Source organism: Lissotriton helveticus, chromosome 4_1 (assembly GCF_964261635.1).
Source record: "Lissotriton helveticus chromosome 4_1, aLisHel1.1, whole genome shotgun sequence".
Taxonomy (NCBI): domain Eukaryota; kingdom Metazoa; phylum Chordata; class Amphibia; order Caudata; family Salamandridae; genus Lissotriton; species Lissotriton helveticus.
The window spans coordinates 1,970,652,203-1,970,671,040 of record NC_136063.1 but is presented as its reverse complement, the minus strand read 5'-3'; positions in this window follow the sequence as shown (position 1 = coordinate 1,970,671,040).

The following is an 18,838-nucleotide window of genomic DNA, read 5'->3' as shown; positions in this document are numbered from 1 at the left end:
CAGAGGAGTGGAGGCCATCATCCACCAAGAGCTTAAATTCACAGCTCTTACCCCACTTTGCATCCCTGCCACTGACAATGTTGTCTAATCTGTGCATTACTTTACAGGACCCCAGCATATGCCCCTGTTCCTCCATTCGCTGGGTGAACAAGTAGCCAATCCTGCAACTAACCATGCCAAAATCATGTTGATAGGAGATTTCAACTACTGGTCAAAAGATATTCGAGGTGGATCCCACTCCTCCGAGTTAACCGATTTATTCACACACTTAAACTTCACTCAGCAGGTATCCTCACCCACATATATCAAGGGGCACGCACTGGTCCAGGTACGGACCAATAACCTGGTCATATCCGCACTTTCGATCCTACCTTGTATATATGGTCGGACCACAATTTAATAAAAGTTCACCATTAGGAACTGTACTGCAGTCAAAATCCCTACGAGTGAAGGCCGGATGATTAGGAAATAGAATACCATCAATAAATATGAATTCCACTGCAAATTGGTTAACACAGGTCCTATCATCGAATCTGCCATCAATGTCAGTGAGAAATGATCTCCGCCTGGCAGCCAGTAAGAAACACACCCCACTCAAAAAAATAAACCTGGTCCTTTGTCTAGAGGCACAGAGATGGTTCTCCACTGACTTAAAAACCCCAAAACTCGCCCTCGGCAAACTGGAAAGGAAGTGGAGACAGAACTACTCACTAGAAGGAAAACTCGTCTACTTGGAGGCTTTAAGAGAATAGAAAAAGGCCATATTAATTTCTAAGGCAACCTACTTCTCCTCCAGAACCTTGACCGTGAATAACAGATCTAAGGATATCTTTTCAATCATAAATGAACTGTCCAACTCAGACAGAGTCTCTACAAAAGTCAGTTGGTAGCTAGGGGTCACGCAGGGTACCTCGCTTTCCCCCCTTTTGTTTAAACTTTACCTCCTCCCTCTGATCCGGTCTCTTAAAGAAAAGAAAGTCAACCCATTTAATTACGCGGATGATCTTCAATTAATTTTCACCATTGATAATACCCCTCAATCAGCTCTTGAATTTCATTACACCAGGCTGCACATCCGTCACTGGATGGACTGCAATCATTTAAAGCTCAATGCATGCAAGACTGAATTGATCCTCAGGGGTAGCAGCCACAACCTCTGGGGCCCACACTACTGGCCAGTGACTTAGGCCCCCCTCACTCCTTCCCCCTCCGCAAACGTCTTGGTGTCACAATAAACAGTGACCTTTCTCTAAAATCCCAAGTTGGCTACGTGATCTCCACCTGTTTCTTCCATTTATGGAAGATCTGAAAGATCAGTACACTACTCACGCAGGAAGCACTGATGCAGGTAGTGATAGCCACGATTATGTCCCATCTAGACTATGCTAATTCAGTTTATCTTGGTTTACCACTATTTCAAACAAAACGTCGACAGCTGGTGCAGAATCAAGCGGCCAGACTGACGCATCAACAACCCAGGTGGCAACATGTTACCCCACTTCTGAGGAAGCTGCACTGACTTCCTATTCCTCATCTCTGCACCTTTAAAGTAGGATGTCTGGTCTATAAATCATGACATGGCCAGTGCCCCAAATTCATCGAAAGACTTATCCAAAGGTACTCTCCCTCCCGCAACCTAGCCTCAGCCCACCTCCTTCTCCTGGTAACACCCGCCTTCAAGCTGAAGCGACACGGGGGTAGCAGGTTCGCAACTTTGGCACCCAGACTCTGGAATTCCTTTACCTTGGAAATCAGATCATGTACTGACCTGCTGAGCTTCAGAAAATCCCTTAAGACATGGCTGTTTACCCAAGCATATAAATAAACTCCAAATGGGCCCGACCAGTCCTAGATACAGCGCAATGAAACCAACCGGTGTACGTGCGCTCTATATGAATTTTATAACATAACATAACATTCTTGGTATCATGGGATGTTGTTTCTCTCAAATACTCTGGCCCTCTCAAATTTTTTTGCAAAACAAAAATACAAATCAGGAACATGCCTCTGAACATTTCCTTATACATTTCTCTCAATAAACAGCTATCAATTTAAACTCTGGTGAGAAGGATGCCTATGCCTTGATGATCAGTTGATGATCAGTTTAGTATTTTGTAAGTAACCTGTTTATCCCATAAAAAGCATACCTTAAATGAAAAATATGGAATGTAATCCAGGTTTATAATATTGGTATGAAAAAATTAAGCTGAGCTATTTGATGGTAGGTATAGTGAAGTGTAAAAATAAAAAACAAAAACAAGTCTTCGAATTGAGACCCTTAGAAGCCTGTCGGAAGCAATCACTAGCAAAGTTTGACAATACTGAAGGTAGGCTGTAATATGGGAATACTTCGTAAAAGTTTGAAGTGTCAGTGCATCAGAGGAAGAGAACGGCCCTGAAAAAAACAACAGATTGTTGCAACTAAAAAAGGTTACTTTTTTACTGCCTTCTGTTCGCCAGTGAATAGATTTATGACCTGTTTCAAAATGGATACATCACACTGCAGTGATTCAAAACAAAGAATGTCCTTCCTGATGACCGATAGGGTTCACAGCACAGGAAAGAGGAAGTAATTATAACGATATAAAGGGACAATAAAACACAGGATAATACTCCATTAAATCACCTGAATAGTCTGTACTACAGAAACTGTTTTTTCACTAAGGCTCGTCTTACTGAAAGTTCATATCTTATAAACATATATACGAATGTACAGGTTTTCTGAAAACATTGAAAACTGATTTTTGAGGGTGTAAAGTCCTAAGGCATTATTTGCCAAACTGATTTTAAGTGTGGTGCTTTCAAAATTGATGGAGCTATCAAGACTGTGCCATGCATTAAATACACTCTTGCCCTCTATAAGAGCTGGCCTGTAAATGTGCAGTTATAACACTTAACCGCATTTTTTTTCTTCATATTAATACAAATGTAGCATAAAATGGTGAAAACGTATGCAGAAACAATTTTTTCCACTTGTATTTTATATATTTAATGTCTTGCAATTATCACCAGCTTTTGCTGGCGCAAACATTACAATATTCATTTTCAGTATCAAAAACAATGTAAAGTGTGGTAAAAGGCTTACTGCACACTTAACATTAGTTTTGTACGGAGCCATCATATTGAAAGGATTGGGCTCGAGACTTTGAGGTAAGTAAGTGGAGAACTATTTAGCAGTTTTCCCAGTGCAAATTCTTTGAAGTCAACCACGTTGGGCTTTTAATATTTTTTATTCACTTCAAATACGTAATGGAATTTCAATATTTATGCATGTAAGCATCGAATCTACTCCAGCCATGGGCTTCCCCAATACATCACTAATTTTAGTAAATAAGAAAGGTTGCTTCACATTTGACAACGCAGAATAACTGGGCAACTTGATGCTGCCGCTCCTAGATCAGATTAGCCAATATAAAAAATGAAACTTTAATGCAACATTAAAATGGAATGACCTTACAAAAGGGGTTTGTTTGCTTTCCCAAAGAGAAAGGGCTATTTGAGGTGCTTGAAACTTGCCTCTCCATATTGCTTGTGCTTACAAGTGGAGACCCTCACACTCAATCATTTCACTCACAATCTTGAAATTCCCTGTCAAATTGCTTGGAGCGTTGATTGTACAAGACTGTGGCCTAACCATTCACAAACATGCTGAAGACATACAACTTCAATGCAAGCCATTCTTCCTAAAAGACATTGTGAGCCTATCTAACCGACGAGTTGACCTGAATGATTGGATGGCTCCAATCTTCTAGACATTAAACCCATGCAAACAATAAATGTCTTCCCTTTTGCTGTAAAAGGCGCGACCAGCTATTTAACCCACTGGCTATTTCTCTGTGGACTGTTATGCATCTGTAATGGATATATTACCCTAATATTACAACAAATCCACTCAAACAGAGGAGACATTGGTAATCATCTACTCAGAGCAGAAAAATTGTACAGCTGTGCCACTTCGTAATTTAGGGGCATATTACCAAGCAATAGCGATAATTATCGCTATTGCTTGGTTAGAGATAACATTTTACCGTAGAGCTGCGGCGATTTTTACCGCAGATAAACCTTGGTATTACCAAGGTTTATCGCAAATGCGATAAAAAACGGCCGAAATGCATGAATATCGCTGAAAAGCCAGCGATATTCATGCATTATCGAGCTAATGCTCTTAGCCATGTTATCCACCTCCCATTGGATAACATGGCTAAGAACTGCTCAGGGCAGGTGTTAGCTTTTGGAGATATTCGCGCTTAGCGCGAATATCTCCAAAAGTTGGTAATAAGAGATAGCGATGTTAGCGACTGTTTCCAGTCGCTAACATCTTGGCACGCCCACTTTGCATGTCATTAGTGATAAATATCACTGACATGCAAAGTGGGGACCAAGATGGTCGCTATCTCCTACTAGCTGTCACTAACTGGTGTTAGCGACAGCTAGGTAATAGGGAGATAATTTTATCTCCGCTTTCTTGGTTTTTAAAGCCAAAAAAGCAGAGATAAACCCCCTTGATAATATGCCTCTTAGTCCTTTGTACATGGAGCTCCTAGTGCACTTTTCGTTTTGGCAAAAAGTTAAGGACTAAAGGTTAACAGTACCAGACCTTCAGCTTTTTTCAGTGCGAAGCAGACAAGCTATTGAATACAAATGAAGAAAAAACAGTAGAAAGATTCCAAGCTATATAGAAAGAAATCACAAATAGTACTGGTACCAAGAGATAGTTTGAATGCTCCAATTGTAAATATATCCTCAGTTGTGCTTGATTGGAGTCTCTTTAAATGACTCTTGATAAAGGATCGACATTTATACCAATTTGGACATCAGACTTCTTTGAACACTGTTGTGAAGCTCATCAGTTCTTCAGAATGGTAGGTTTGAAACATTACTTTCAAGATAGGATATCGCAGGAGAAACCTAACATAACTGGCCTATGATCCAAATCTGTATTTTGTCAATTCCCTCTCCACTAGGCAAGTATCCTATTGTAATCTTTGAATGACTTGCATGGCAAGACTGGTTTAAAATGAACAAATATAAGGTGATTATTGACTATAATATTATTTGAGCGAATACTAGCTTCAAGAAGAATTTTTGAGTAAATACTAGAAATTGTGTTTTTAGTTGGCTGAGTTATGCACCCTGTCCAAGGAGGAACCACAATCCTAGTCAGGGTAATTCACAACACACCCTATATTATCCTGTGCTCATCCTCTCGTACCGTGGCATAGATCAGTCAGGCTTAACTTACGAGGCAATGTGTAAAGTATTTGTGCAACACGTTAAACAAGTCAATAACATAGTGAAAACGTCCAAAAATGACTCCCCATCAGATTAGAAAAGTGGAGCTAATTCTATAAAATAAACAAGGCCACAGCAACAAAAATATATAAGCAAAAGTCAAGATATACATTTTTTAAGAATAAATGTAAATTAGGGATTAGAAGCAATAGGCACTTAAATGGGTCATCAGGCTGGGCTGGCCTGGGGGAAAGTCACAAGTTCAGGACGACCGCAATGGATCGTGGGATGGATACAGTGCCCCACTTGGTCTCTCTGAACCAAAGGAACTTGATCAGGAAGATGTAATGTGCAGCTGAAACGATGCATCGGTGTTGAGGTACGTGGTTGATGAGATGCATTATTTTCTCTATGCACCTGCAGCGATGTGTACGTTCTGAGAGTAAAGCACTGGTTCTGAATGCGATGTGTGGCTGCTGCTCCCACAGTAGGTAATGCATCATTTTCAAAGCGGATGAGCTGGTCCCGAAAACGATGTGACGGGTCTGCTCCACGCAACAATGAGGATGCACTGGATCTGATTGACACAATAATGAAGATTCACTGGTTCTGATAAGGATGCATCGGTACTGAATTTAGAAGCACCTTAGGCCTCACTTCTAAGGGTCCAGGACTGTGGTGGCACTAACTTGGCAAGGTAGACACAGCCCTTGTAGAGTCCAGAAACAGAGGCATGTATTTGAATTCTTTGATATCCCTGTGAATTAAAACAGGAGGCACCCAAGCAGTCAGCAGGGCTGCTCAGCAAGGCAAGAGCACAGTAAGGCATACCTCCAGCAATGAAGCAGTACAACAGAGTGGACATCCTTTCAGCAGCACAGCATTTCTTCTTCCTGGCACAGTAGCCACATGTTCAGAAGTGCACTGAAGGTATGGTGTCTGATTTCCAGTTGTGCCTTTGAAGTGGGGGAAACTTGAAAGAAAACCTTGAAGTGTCCTGAGGTCTTCTTCTCCTGTCCTTCCTGTCCTGCCTCCAGACTCACTACAGGGGGTATGCTGCCCTTTGTGTGGACAGGATTCATCCTATTTAGTTGTACGTGTGATGCAGTGCCCAGCTCGTCTCTACTGACAGCTCACTTGTTTGTTTGCCATTGTACTACACATGTTAAAGCATTCAGAATTGTTAAATTTAAGCCACAAGTTCTGGAAAATAACAAAAACAGGACTGATTACAAAACTTGCAGAGAAAGTAAAAAAAAACAGAGCTGATTACAGTACTGGAACAGGGCTGAATCATCATTGGATCTCTAGGCGTTATCACTCTTTTTAGTGGGAGCTGTTATTTTGACATGGTCTGGATAGGAACAATGAAACAGATAACTTTAAATTTGTAATATTACAACAAATCTACTCAAACAGAGGAGACATTGGGAATCATCTACTCAGAGCAGAAATTAATTTTGAAACTAACTTTTTTCATAGCCAAATGGGTTGAATAAAAACAGTTTGGATGTTTTTAGGAACAATTGATCGGATATGAGGAAGTAAGTATTTACATAGTCTAAATTTATCAGGAGGTTTGGAACTTGAACTAGAGTATTGACAACTGTATTCCTTGATATATATTTTGATAGTAAGAATATTAGAAATAAAATAGACTTGAAAGCAGAAAGATTAGGTCATGAACATGACATTTGTCAATTAAGATTATTTATGCAGTTGTTGACATGGGGAGTAAGTGACCAAAATGAGCAATCATTCCTGACCAAACATTTTAACCATCCACAAAACTTGTCAACTGTTTATAGACTGCAGAAGAAAAAGATCTGATTTAAATCAAGATGAGAAGACGTTTATTATTCATGTGTACGGTACATGTGTATAAGAATGGAAAAAACGCACAAAGATAAAGCAACATGATTAGTTTTTCTTTAAATAAGGAACGATAAATGCTATTGTTACACATATACACCAATCACAGATATATTCCCAGAATGACAAAGATTTTATGACGGGGTTGTGTCATGTTTTTCATGCAGCCCAACACAAAATCTATTTTGGTGTTAGGTAAGCCATGCAAAGCCTGATTTGTATGGCTTTGCAAGTCTTTGTAAAAACCAAAGTAAGGAAAGACAGTTCATAACACCGTCTTGTGATACCTTAAGTCGGGGAGGAGCTGCATGGGCATTCCCGTGAATCCACCATCTATTCTGCAAAAACTCGTATTTGCTAAAGTCAGTAAACATGGGATTGTGCCAGAATGGTGGAAGGACGTTCATCATCAGAATTCTTATTTCTCCTCATTACTTCCGCTTTGCCTGTGTTTTGGATTCTGCAGGCCACATACATAGAGGAGTACATAGAGGAGTAAGCCTCAAGGAATAGATTTTTTGAAGGAAGAAATTCTTTACCGCTCAAAAACTATTCTGACCACAATGCAGGCACTCTTAGGTCGTGGCACAAGGTTACCTGCATTGGTTCAAAGCAGTCAGAGGTGTCTCAGCACTTTGTAGATATGTCAAATTTCTGGTTGCTCCTTTTAAAGCACCATATTGCAGCAACATCCTTTGCTGTCTTATATAAAATGTAGTCATTCTGGGCCGTAATGTGTAAATAAGGGAGCTAGCAAAGTATCCTTTAGACATGCATGGAGGGCAATGGATTTTAGTCCTGCCCATGTGTAATATTGAACATAACATAAAAACACTAAATTATCATTATAACACAAAACAGATTGTGACAAGGAGTGGTGGACCCCCAGAACTGACCCTGTGATGCCTCCTTCGTTACAGACGACTCCTTGGGAAAATGAACAGGACGAACATGAAGAAATAGAACCCGGTCCCTTTAACTGGGCGTTTTCTGAGGAGGAGGCCCGACCTCCAGTCCACGTCAGTGCAGCCGGATTGGACAAAACCCAGGAAGTATGGTACGGGGCGTGTGACGTCACCCCGGTGGAGCAGGAGAGGAGCGGAGTCGGAGCCGGAGAGCGGAAAGGAGGACGGAGCGAAGAAACCAGGGGTATATCGGAGGAAGAGACCGAAGAAAGCGGAGAAGGGTCCCAAGGAGAGCCAGGAGGCCAACGACACCACGAGCCGCCGTGCCACGCTCCCGGGGGAGGAGTGTGGCTTTCTCAGGTACGGCAGCATATGGCGGCCTGGGTGGGAAGCAAGCGCGTGTAGAGAGTGTAAATAGCCCCGTTCTATCCATAGTCCTCCCCTCTCCGTGTTTCTTTACCCCGCGTTTACCCCTCACCTTCTGTACTCACTGTACCACACGTGTGCTGAGTGTACAGCATCACCGGGTGAACCCCTATCGCACAACACGGTCCCGAGGTGCACGAACCCCCAGAGGACAGTAACACTAACGGCCCTGTTTCTGTTGGTCTTCTCTTTCCTGGGGAACCCGGAGCCTGTGAAGCAGACGCCTTACCTGGACAGCCCAGAGGAGAGCCGCACTACGTCAGCCCAGGGGGAATTCCTACCGCCGCCAAAACGGATCCTAGTCAATTCGCCAAAGAAAGACTGACTTTCAGGACAAGAAGGACCTTAATGTTGAACACTAAACGGGGTATCCCAATAAAACCTGCTTTGCCACAACAGACTGGTGTGTCTCTAATCCCTGACCCACCTGCCAGGCCCACACAGATAAACAACATGGAATTAACTGAATTATAGTGGGAAAAGGACCTTAGTATACTTTTGCCATTTCAGTTGTGGAAGGATACCTGAATAAAAACTTGCCCCCACATGCATCAAGCATTTTTGTAGTCGCAAACGGTGCGATTCCTTAAAATCGGCCGTTTGCGAATGCAAAAGTGCTTTTTGGGATGCATGAAGCAATTTTAGAATTCGTAACATGTTTGCGAGTTCTAAAATTGCGGGTGCTTTTAAGAAGTCGCAGATGTGCGATTTCTTAAAAGCAATGCATCATTAAATTTAAAACTGTAAAATCGCAATTAGGGTGCCAAATTTACCGAGTGGTTGAACCACTCGGTAAATTTGGAAAAAATGTTTAAAAAGCTGAAACATTTTTTTTTTCAACATTCATGTTTCACACACACATGTCCTTAGGACATGTGTGTGTGAAACATGATGCGAAAAATACATTTCAGGGGTGCAGGGGGGGGTCCTTTGGACCCCCCCCCTGCACCCATGAAATTTTCTAAGTGCCACTCGCAATTTGCATTGACTCCTATGGGCCTTTTGGCCCATAGGAATCAATGGGAATTGCGAAAATTAACTTAAGAATTCGGTATTTATTTGGGATTCGGTAAAAATTGCGATTTTTACCGAATCACAAATGTATACCGAAAATAATGATGCATAGCATTTTGCACTTCTTAATTTGCGATTCCTTATTTTTCGCAAATTAAGAAGTGCAAAATGTCACAATGATGCATGTGGGGGTTAGTGCTTACTCAGTGTCCAACAATACTCAATCACTATTGTTTTGATAAAGCAGATTTCTCTATCCTTCCCCATTTATTCATCAACACATTACCATTATGTGAGCAAAGGCAGCTATAGTCCTCCCAAACTGGGGGTCAAGTTCAGATGACTTTGAATCACCTTTAGTTAATGCAGTTTTCTTTTAAGTTTAAGATGTAATTGTATTTATTTTAACCAACATATAGATTGATTAATAAAAGTACCCATGCAAATATTAATTTAAATGTATTCAGTATGGTCAGCGTGATTGGAAGTTTCCTGTACTGGATGACCATAATATGTCACGTGGCAAGATGCAGCAAATTATGTGACATCATGCAGCACTTTATTTGGCAGTTCTAGGTTGCTTTTCTGTCATTTCAACACACACTAAGACTGTATGGGCAAGTGTTTCACTTCACTAGTAAAGTTTTTCCACCTGAATACATCTATCCATAAAATAAGTCTGCACTGTGTTGCAAAAGGCATGGTGCCTATTTTGTCACTGATTATTCTATTTAAGCTACAAAAAATTGTTTTTGTTGAAATTTAAAAATTGCACAGCAGATGCTCTATATGGAAAGTGCAGGAAATCTCTCTCTTCCCTTGGATCAGATTTTCTTTATAATCTCACAAATCATCATAGTAGACAAGAGTTTTTTGTGTGGGGTGTCCTCTCTTACAACCATGGGGATAGAAGATTTTGCACTGTTATGAATGTTTGTTAGACCCTTTTAGGACGAGGCGTGTATTGTTTTGCAAACTGTAATTTTGTGCTTATTCCTAATTTTATAACTGTGTGTTTAATGTTTGCCAAATGACAAAGCTTCTGATCCATATAGTAGGCAGGACTTGTTTATTGCAATAATCAACTGATAAAAGGCTATTTTCCTGATTTGTTCATCAGGAAAAGTTCTGGGAGATACCATAGTTGTGATATTTTCATTATGAATGATTATGAATGATTAAGGACTTGAGAGTAGGGTTGCTGTAATTATTGTGAAAATTATATGTTAAAGCCAACAGGTTTTAAGGATGAACTATTGCCCCACTGTGCTGAACCCTCTAGACGGTTTTATTGCTACAAGGAATCTGAAAGATTACTGTAGTGGGAAAGGTTTTGCTATTGAGTGCCCTCTAACATTCCCTGGGAGCGGAAGATTTGCTCTGTGAGGACCCTGATTGGGTCTTTTTTTATTAAGGATGTTTTATGTTGTTTTGTCAACTATAAGTTGTGCATGTTTGTAATTTTATGGCTTTCTGTCTGACTTTTCCCTTGTATACAGTGGGCCTCAGTTGGCTAGGGTCCTAAATCAATGATGAAGTCCAAATGGTTGATTTGATCATTGAGAAAAATATGTCATAGATCTGATTTGTTTAGTATGAAAGTTTTCACCTGAAGAACCAGGGCTCATTCAACTATTAGAATATCCTAAGTAAAATTTAGTAGGTGTATAATGTTATATTCTTGTTAGACAATGTAAAAGTATGTATGTAGACAGGTATCTTGTTACAGGGAAAATCACAGATTACTCAAGTAAGAAACGGTTTCATTTTGGTTCACACTATAGGATTCCATGACTTCCTCTTTAAGAGTCCTTGTGGAGCCATCCTGGTAAAGGGTGTGCATTGTTTTGTCAACTGTTAGTTTGTACATAAGTACAAGTTTATGCATATATGCCCAATGATTTCCTTGTGACAAAACTCTTGCTCAAAAAGTTTGCTAGGTCAGCTTAAGGTGACAAATCAATGATAAATGATATATTCCTGATTGGTTCATTAGGAAAAGCTTTGTGCAATGTCTGAATTGGTTATTAGGAAAGGTTAAGAAACAGGCAGTAGGGTTTACTGATTTATTGTGAAAGTTAAAACAACTTTAGGGCTGTATTGTTGTGTAGTTGCATGGGCTTTACTCTTGACAATTAGTAAGCAACCTTGATTGTGTCTCTTCCAAGTTTGTTGTTTGCCTCTCCTTTTGGCTCACCTGGTTTTCCCAGTTTGCTTCCATTGTGTCTTTCCTTCTCCTATGCTGTCTTTCCCCCTTTTTGCTGTAGAGTTTCACAGGTGTGTTGCTGCATTGTCCTAGACCCTTAATTATAGGGACTGTACACTCTGAAGTTCAACTTTTAAAGGGAGGCCTACACTTTCGTCTTTATGTCATTAGTCCTTCAGCTGATGACAGTCAGGTAAAAAACTGCACACTTCTTTGTCCCTTTCTGGTAGGTGCTCCAGGTTGGAGAGTACCTTACTATGAGAAGTACCACTATACACAAAGGCCGTGTCTGGCGATCAGACTGGACAGGATGGTTCAAAGAAGACCTACCCTAAAACAGTCTTACATACACAGACGAATCTCCCGTCACATAATTGAGTGTAATAGTAGGACTCAATCGCTCTCTTGATGTTCTAGTTAAAGTTCTCTAGCCAAGGACGGGAGGGCTCTCCAGAGAGGAAAAAGAGAGGATGAGAGATGGAGAGCAGGTCACAATTTACTCATGTTTCGCGAATTTGGGATTTTTCTGTGACGGAACATTACCACATCAGTAACGAATGAAAATACATGTCATGCATTTCTTAATGCAATATCATACGAATAATTACAGAGCTGCAGAAAAAAACATGCAATTACAATTATACGAAGGTCTACTGTTTAAGCAATAAAATAGTGATGTGGGTCATACCGTAAACAAGAGTGAGTGAATTCTTTCAAAATGATCAAATCACTGGTCAGAAAATAAAGTTATATGCTCTTCAAACGTTCATTTTTTCTGCACAATGTTTAATGTTTAGAGCTTAAACCCTTCGTAATAAAGTTTTTAAATTACTCTTATTATAATAAATATCCTTAGACCACTGTTGCTCGTTCGGTCTTCAAAATGTTGGCAGTCTTAAAAGAAGCAAAAGTAACCTGCAGTCCATACAAAGCTACATTTCAAATGCAGTCTTCAGTCTGGTGATTCTGCCACCTCTTCGGATAATTAAGCTTCAGAAAGGTTCTCTTTTTCACATAGTTATTAGAATTAATTATCTGTACTTTAAGACTGGAGCTAGGTTCAGCACCATTATATCGCTTTAGATTACATGAATCTATATTATTACATTCCTCCTGGAGGTTTTCCACTAATGTTCATTGTAATAAAATAGCACTTATTCACTGATATCTTTTCATGCATTCCTTAAAGTACTTTTCTTTATGCCACATCTCTATACCGTTTGCTCAAACGACAGTACAACAAGATCTTGCAATATTTTTCATTCCTATGAAAAAATAAGAGTAATATTGTTAAAGCTTCATATTTTGCACAAACAAACATTTAAAAAAGGAATGGCAATAAACAATATATTCAGTCTATGAAAAGAGCTTGATGCACTTATTTAATCACAATGATGATTATACTCCTAACAACTCAAGGGGGTATTTATTGAGGTTTTATTGTAGAACATAGCGATAAAAAGCATGCTATCAATGTTAAAGTATGCGGGCATCATGAAACAAGCATTTGCAAAGCAATAGGTCTTGCATTTGCAAGAGTTAGAGCTCTTGGTGTTGAAAATGGCAATTTATTTACCTTTTGCTTTTTATATGCAATGGAGTGATATTTGCATAGCGCTATTGCAATTCATGTGACCTTGCGCCGCTGAAGAACTATAACATGGGAAATAGGTTATGAAACAAGGGAGACAAGAGTAATATGCGGGCTGAAAGTAGCAAACACTCATAGGGAATGCAAGATTAAATAAAGCATGTGAAATGTAAGCAGGAATAACATATTAATGAGGTACCACCACCTTTGATGGCTCCTTTTTAAATGTAAATGGGAAGGTAAGTCATGCACTGAGAAGACCCAAAAGGTTGAAAACGAAAAAAATGAGTTTCAGTAAATAGTGTTTGGTACAAGGTTGTCAAAGTACTTAGTAGGTCTAAAGAAACACAGGGGTTCCTCCCCACATATTAAGGGGTATCGTTATTCATAACATCACCAATGCTTCTAAACTTCTGTGTTAACATTGCGAAAGTAACATGGACTATGCAAATGTTTGACAAGCACTAAATAAATGTGTAAACAATAAAAAGATGGTTGAGAACTCCAGCAACTAGGAAATCAACTGAAAGCAGTTAAATCATTATGGATGGTGAAATTTGTATACCAAATTTAAAACAAGCCAGTGTTCTATTTGGCTGAATAGCAATAAACAAGTGATTTACTTTTGTCATTAATTGCAAAAACAGGCATGCTGTTTTGGGCCAGTTGTAAAAAGACAAGTTTTACGATATCCTACTTGCGAATGCATGCAATTCGCAATTAGGTAATCGCAAAACGGCATGCATGAAAGTGTGTTAAACACTTTCTGCAATTCCTAGCAGATCGCAAATGACCTAAATAATGAATATTAATGAGGTAGGTCGAAATTTGCGACGCCTTAGGATTCGCACAATTCAGAGGGATGATGGCCTGCTCGGGTCAGCAGACCATCAGGTCAGTGATTGCTTTTAAATAAAACAATTCTTTTTGTAAAGCAGCCCCTTTTCCTTAAAGGAAAATGGGATGCTTTACATAAATAAACATTTTCCGTTCATTTTTAAAGCACTGGCAGTGGTCTGTGGGACCATTGCCTGCTCTTTTTTTTTCTTCTTTTTTTTTTTTTTGAAAACCTTTATTATGCAGTAAGGAATATACAAATACGGGCCTACAACCAGTCAGGCCGACCACGACACAGTATGAGAGGCCAATGACTCCGGAAGGATGTGCCCTGGAATCAGCCAACAATGTAGAAGCAATCAGTTCAGTCTGGAAAGGTTAAGTACGGCCATCGAGCAGGATCAAAGAAGGTTAATTTTATAATAAGGGGTATAGCAGGATCAATTGCAGTTTATGGATATCCGAGTTCCCATAGCGGGCCACGAAGCAAACAGCAAAACATAAGGGCATCAATATGGATAATCATCAGCAACAGTTTACATCAATCAGGATATGGACGCCATATATCAGAGCAGTACCCACCGTGGCTCGTCTCTTGTCTACCTATCACCCAGTTACATGTTTTAGACAGAACGGAGGAACCGGAATAGCAACAGTGAATATACTAACCTAAAGAAGAAAAAGAGGGGAGAAGGGAGGGAGGAAAGGGGAAAAGTAATAGAAGCAAGAAGGAGAGAACGCCGCGCCGATGCAAGCGCCCCACAGCAATAAGCACGCAAAGAAAGTAAGGATATCGCCAGCAAGGTGGGCATGTGAGTCGTAATAGCAATGTGGCAAAACCGTAAGAAGGAGAACAACACACCTCCAGTTCCCACCCTCAATCGTACCATGGGAGACAAGCACAGACGCGGCGCTCCGATAAAGGGATACAAAAGAGCCATAGAACTAAGGAAAAGAAAACAGAGAAGAAGCCCCAGCCCACCCACCCCACCCTGCACCCCTGCAGAAGGCTACGGCCTACCCCCCCAGCAGCGTGCCTGTCGCCCTAAATCAGAACACGAAATATAGAGAAGTCAAGGAGAGAGAGAGGAATAAAGAGGCAAAAAAAAAGGGGAAAGAAATCAAGAGGGGAGGGAAGGAGACCATCAATCGAGTCGTTCGGCCCCAGCCCCCCGCCCACCCACACAATTATGCAGCGTCTAAACGAGATCGACACAATCTCAGGTATCATAAACTCTCAAAGGGATCGTCCATATTATCATGATTGGGGGTCTGCCTCATCAGAATCCGTTCACCGGTAGTCCTCAGGGTTCAGTTTGGCTCACCCCTGGCCTTTCCTAGTCTTCACTACCACACATGATATAGCAGTGGGAAGCAAACATTTCAAGATGGAGAGGCTACTCGATCGGAACAAAACAAGGCAAGGGTGTAGACCAGGGGGCCCCGGCAACCAGCAACAAAACAAGAATCTTTCTCTGCAGTCCAGAACTCTCAACAATGACACCAAGAGCAGCAAAAAACAGGAGTTCAGTCTCGCCGTATGAGAAAGCAGAGGCTCCCCCGCAGTACAACAGCACGACCTCACCAAAGTAGATCGGAGCAGCAGTCCACAACGCTCCTCGAACACTCGAGCAGGATCGGGCCCCAACATGGAGCCCACGCCCTCGCACTCCACACTCACAACTGCCAGGAGATTCGGGGCCGCAGGCTTGCAGTCTTGTCGATGCACAGCGGTAGCACTCCTCGCAGCGATCGAGGGGGACGAAGCAGCGCCACCACGAAGTCGAGCCGCGTCCATGAAGAACGGTCCATCAAAGATGGCGGCGGACCGTATACCTTTCACAGGGGCACCGGGGGCCAAGGCCGCATGCAGAGACTGCAGGGCGTCAAGGACATCACCAATCGTGGGCTCACGCTTACATGACCAGGCCCCCGCGCACTCCAGCCACACAAGTCCGCCGCCCTGAGGAAATCCGTGTCCCAGGGCGTTGGCCGCCATTTTGCGGGTTCAGCCGCGTCACCACCCTCCGCAACTCTTGGAGCGTGCTCTTAAGCGAGGCCCCAAGAATGGCAATCTTGGTGCAGAAAGATGCGCCACCAAATTCGGGGGGTCAGCCTGCGCCACCACCCGCGGGCATCACAAGCCGACTCCGGGCGCAGGGCTTCAAGATGGCCGGACGAGGCAGCAACGGGGGCGTCCTCCTGTACGGTCTTCCCCCATCCACGGCGCGCCGCGCCCTAACACGGGGCCTCCCAGCCGCTGGACCCGGCCCGGTCAGTATCCACCGGAACAATCACACAACGGCCTCTCACAGTCGGCCCTCTCTCCCGCCGGGGGCCGCCGCCGACACCGCCACCCCGGCCGATCCACGCAGGCAAGGCTCCGGTCTCCACACCGCGAAGGCCCCGGACCAAGCAAGAGCACAGCTTCGGATCCACAGCACGCAGGAGCCTCCAGGCCAGACGGTGAGTACGAGTGTTGCTTCACGTTTCCGTTTCTTCCCGAGTGTGTCGTCTCGGGGCAGGATATTTGTCAGGATTTGCGTGTTGGGCAGGAAGGCTGACGGAGCCGAGCTACAGAGCGGCCATTGCGGTCACGAGCTTGGCTCCTCCCCCGTTGCCTGCTCTTTTTAAAAATGCTTTTACAAATATTCACAAGGAGTTCCTTGGGGACCCCTCCCCATTTGCGAATGGATTACCACCTACCTGAAGTAGGTGGTAAAATGCGAACGTTCTGCGACCGAATTTCGGTCACAAAACATTAATACAAACCAATGCGATTCGGTATTAGGAAGGGGCACCCTAAACACTCCCCTTCCTAAAACAGAATCGCAAACCCAAATTGTGATTTGGTAACATGTGATGAATGTGGTTGATTCTGAGCACTTTTTTGGCATTATTTTTGCATCTAAACTTTAAAAAGTTAAATCTTTGGTTTCAGATTTTTGTTATTTTGGGTTAATTTTATTTGTTTAAATAATTTCTAATTTCAAAATTGGTTTGGTATTTTTCTTGTGTATTTTTGTGACTTTATTATTGTTTGTTACTACATAAATACTGAACACATTGCCTCTAAATTAAGCCTCCTGCTCTGTACCACAGACACTGATTTAGCTCAGGTTTATTTAATGACTTTAGTCATTCAATCTAACAAGGACTGTGGTTATTATTTGAAGTGAGTACTCACTCCCCTGAGCTAATACCCCAATTTGGTACAGTATACAAATGTGTTATAATACCCTGAGTGGCGGACTGCATTTGTATTCGGCACCCTATCGTTTATTTTGCCCTGCTCTCATGTAATCTAGCCCTTTATATTTGTCAAGGTTTTGGTTCTCCCTTGAATTAGATTTTTCATACCATGCAGAGCCACCTTGTGTGGTCCTGTTTTGCATAATAGATCTAGAGTAATGCAAGGCAGAGTAAATCTCTGCCATGTATTACTCTGTGGCAGAGAGGCATGCCATGGATGGAGTAAGGGTGTTCCCAAACAACCACCCATGCATGCTGACACATTCCCAGACTGGTACACCTGGGAATGTGTCAGGAATCAATGGTTTCCCATCAGACGTGCAAAGCAAAGAAATATATGTTTTTATCTTAATTGTTTCCTCTTTCTACGTGTGCTGCATTCTGAAGGACACTTAGAAAGAGGAAAATACCTCAGAGGATTGTTTTGCTTCAGGAAGTTTCTCCTACCGGCACAAAAGCCAGACTGCCTACAACACAGGCACCCATGCACCATGAGGCAACGGTGCATGCATTGGCATTAGGTAGCAGTTTGTGTGCATTCCCACCCTCTCCCTTTTATTCAGCATAGCGCAGCAATTTGACTTGCTGCATTGCGTGAAATATTGATAAATGTGGGTCCTAGTGTTTTTGCAAAGGCCCTCACATGACTATATTAGGTTCAGGACCTGCCTTGTGATTAAGAGGGGCACACTAAGCATTCCGTCATAGCAGATAGAAGACTACTGTCCCTGTCCTGGGTATAGAACAGAAAGTGGTGATGGCACTAGTCCATGTTTTTAGACTGATAACGAGACCAGAAATTTTTCTATGAGTCAGTGAGAGTGTGGCCTACTGGCCCTCTCATGTACTGCCCAGAACCTTGTACATACATTCTACGTGTAATATATGCATTTGCACTGCGCATGTAGAGTATGATCATTAGTAGAACTATTTGTTTGTGTGGGTCTGTGTACTGACACAAGTGGAGGGCGACATCAGAACATGAAGGATGAGGCCTGAAGGCAGTGTAGGTGTATTGGGTCTAGAGTGTGGATATCAACACACTGAAGTGGAGGGGAAGGAAACATGGCTACTTTAAATATTCCATGAGGACTCTGTTAGCAAGGAGCTGCTGGTTGGTTCTTCATGAGCACTACAATTTGGTTGATGGTAAGGGTGAAAGGCAGGGCTGTAGTGTTTGGTTTTCAAGGAGGGGTGTTTCTTGTTTGGGTCTGCCCTTTTGTCTTTCCCTGCCCTGATTTCTGCTTCAGGTTGACTGATGAAAGCAAGCTGCAGAAACCTCACAATTTGTTTGGTTTATGTTATGGGTTCCCTAGTTCTACCTGCTGTGAGAAGCATCACCTAAAACAAAAACTGTGTCTGGAGCGATGCCTGCGAATGATACTTGGTAGAGGACAAGCCTAAATGGTTCTGAAGTTGGAGACAATGACTCCACATTGTTAGAAAAAGGGTTTATGGTTGTCAGAGTAAGCACCCGGAATAAGTAGGAACTACAACTCTAGT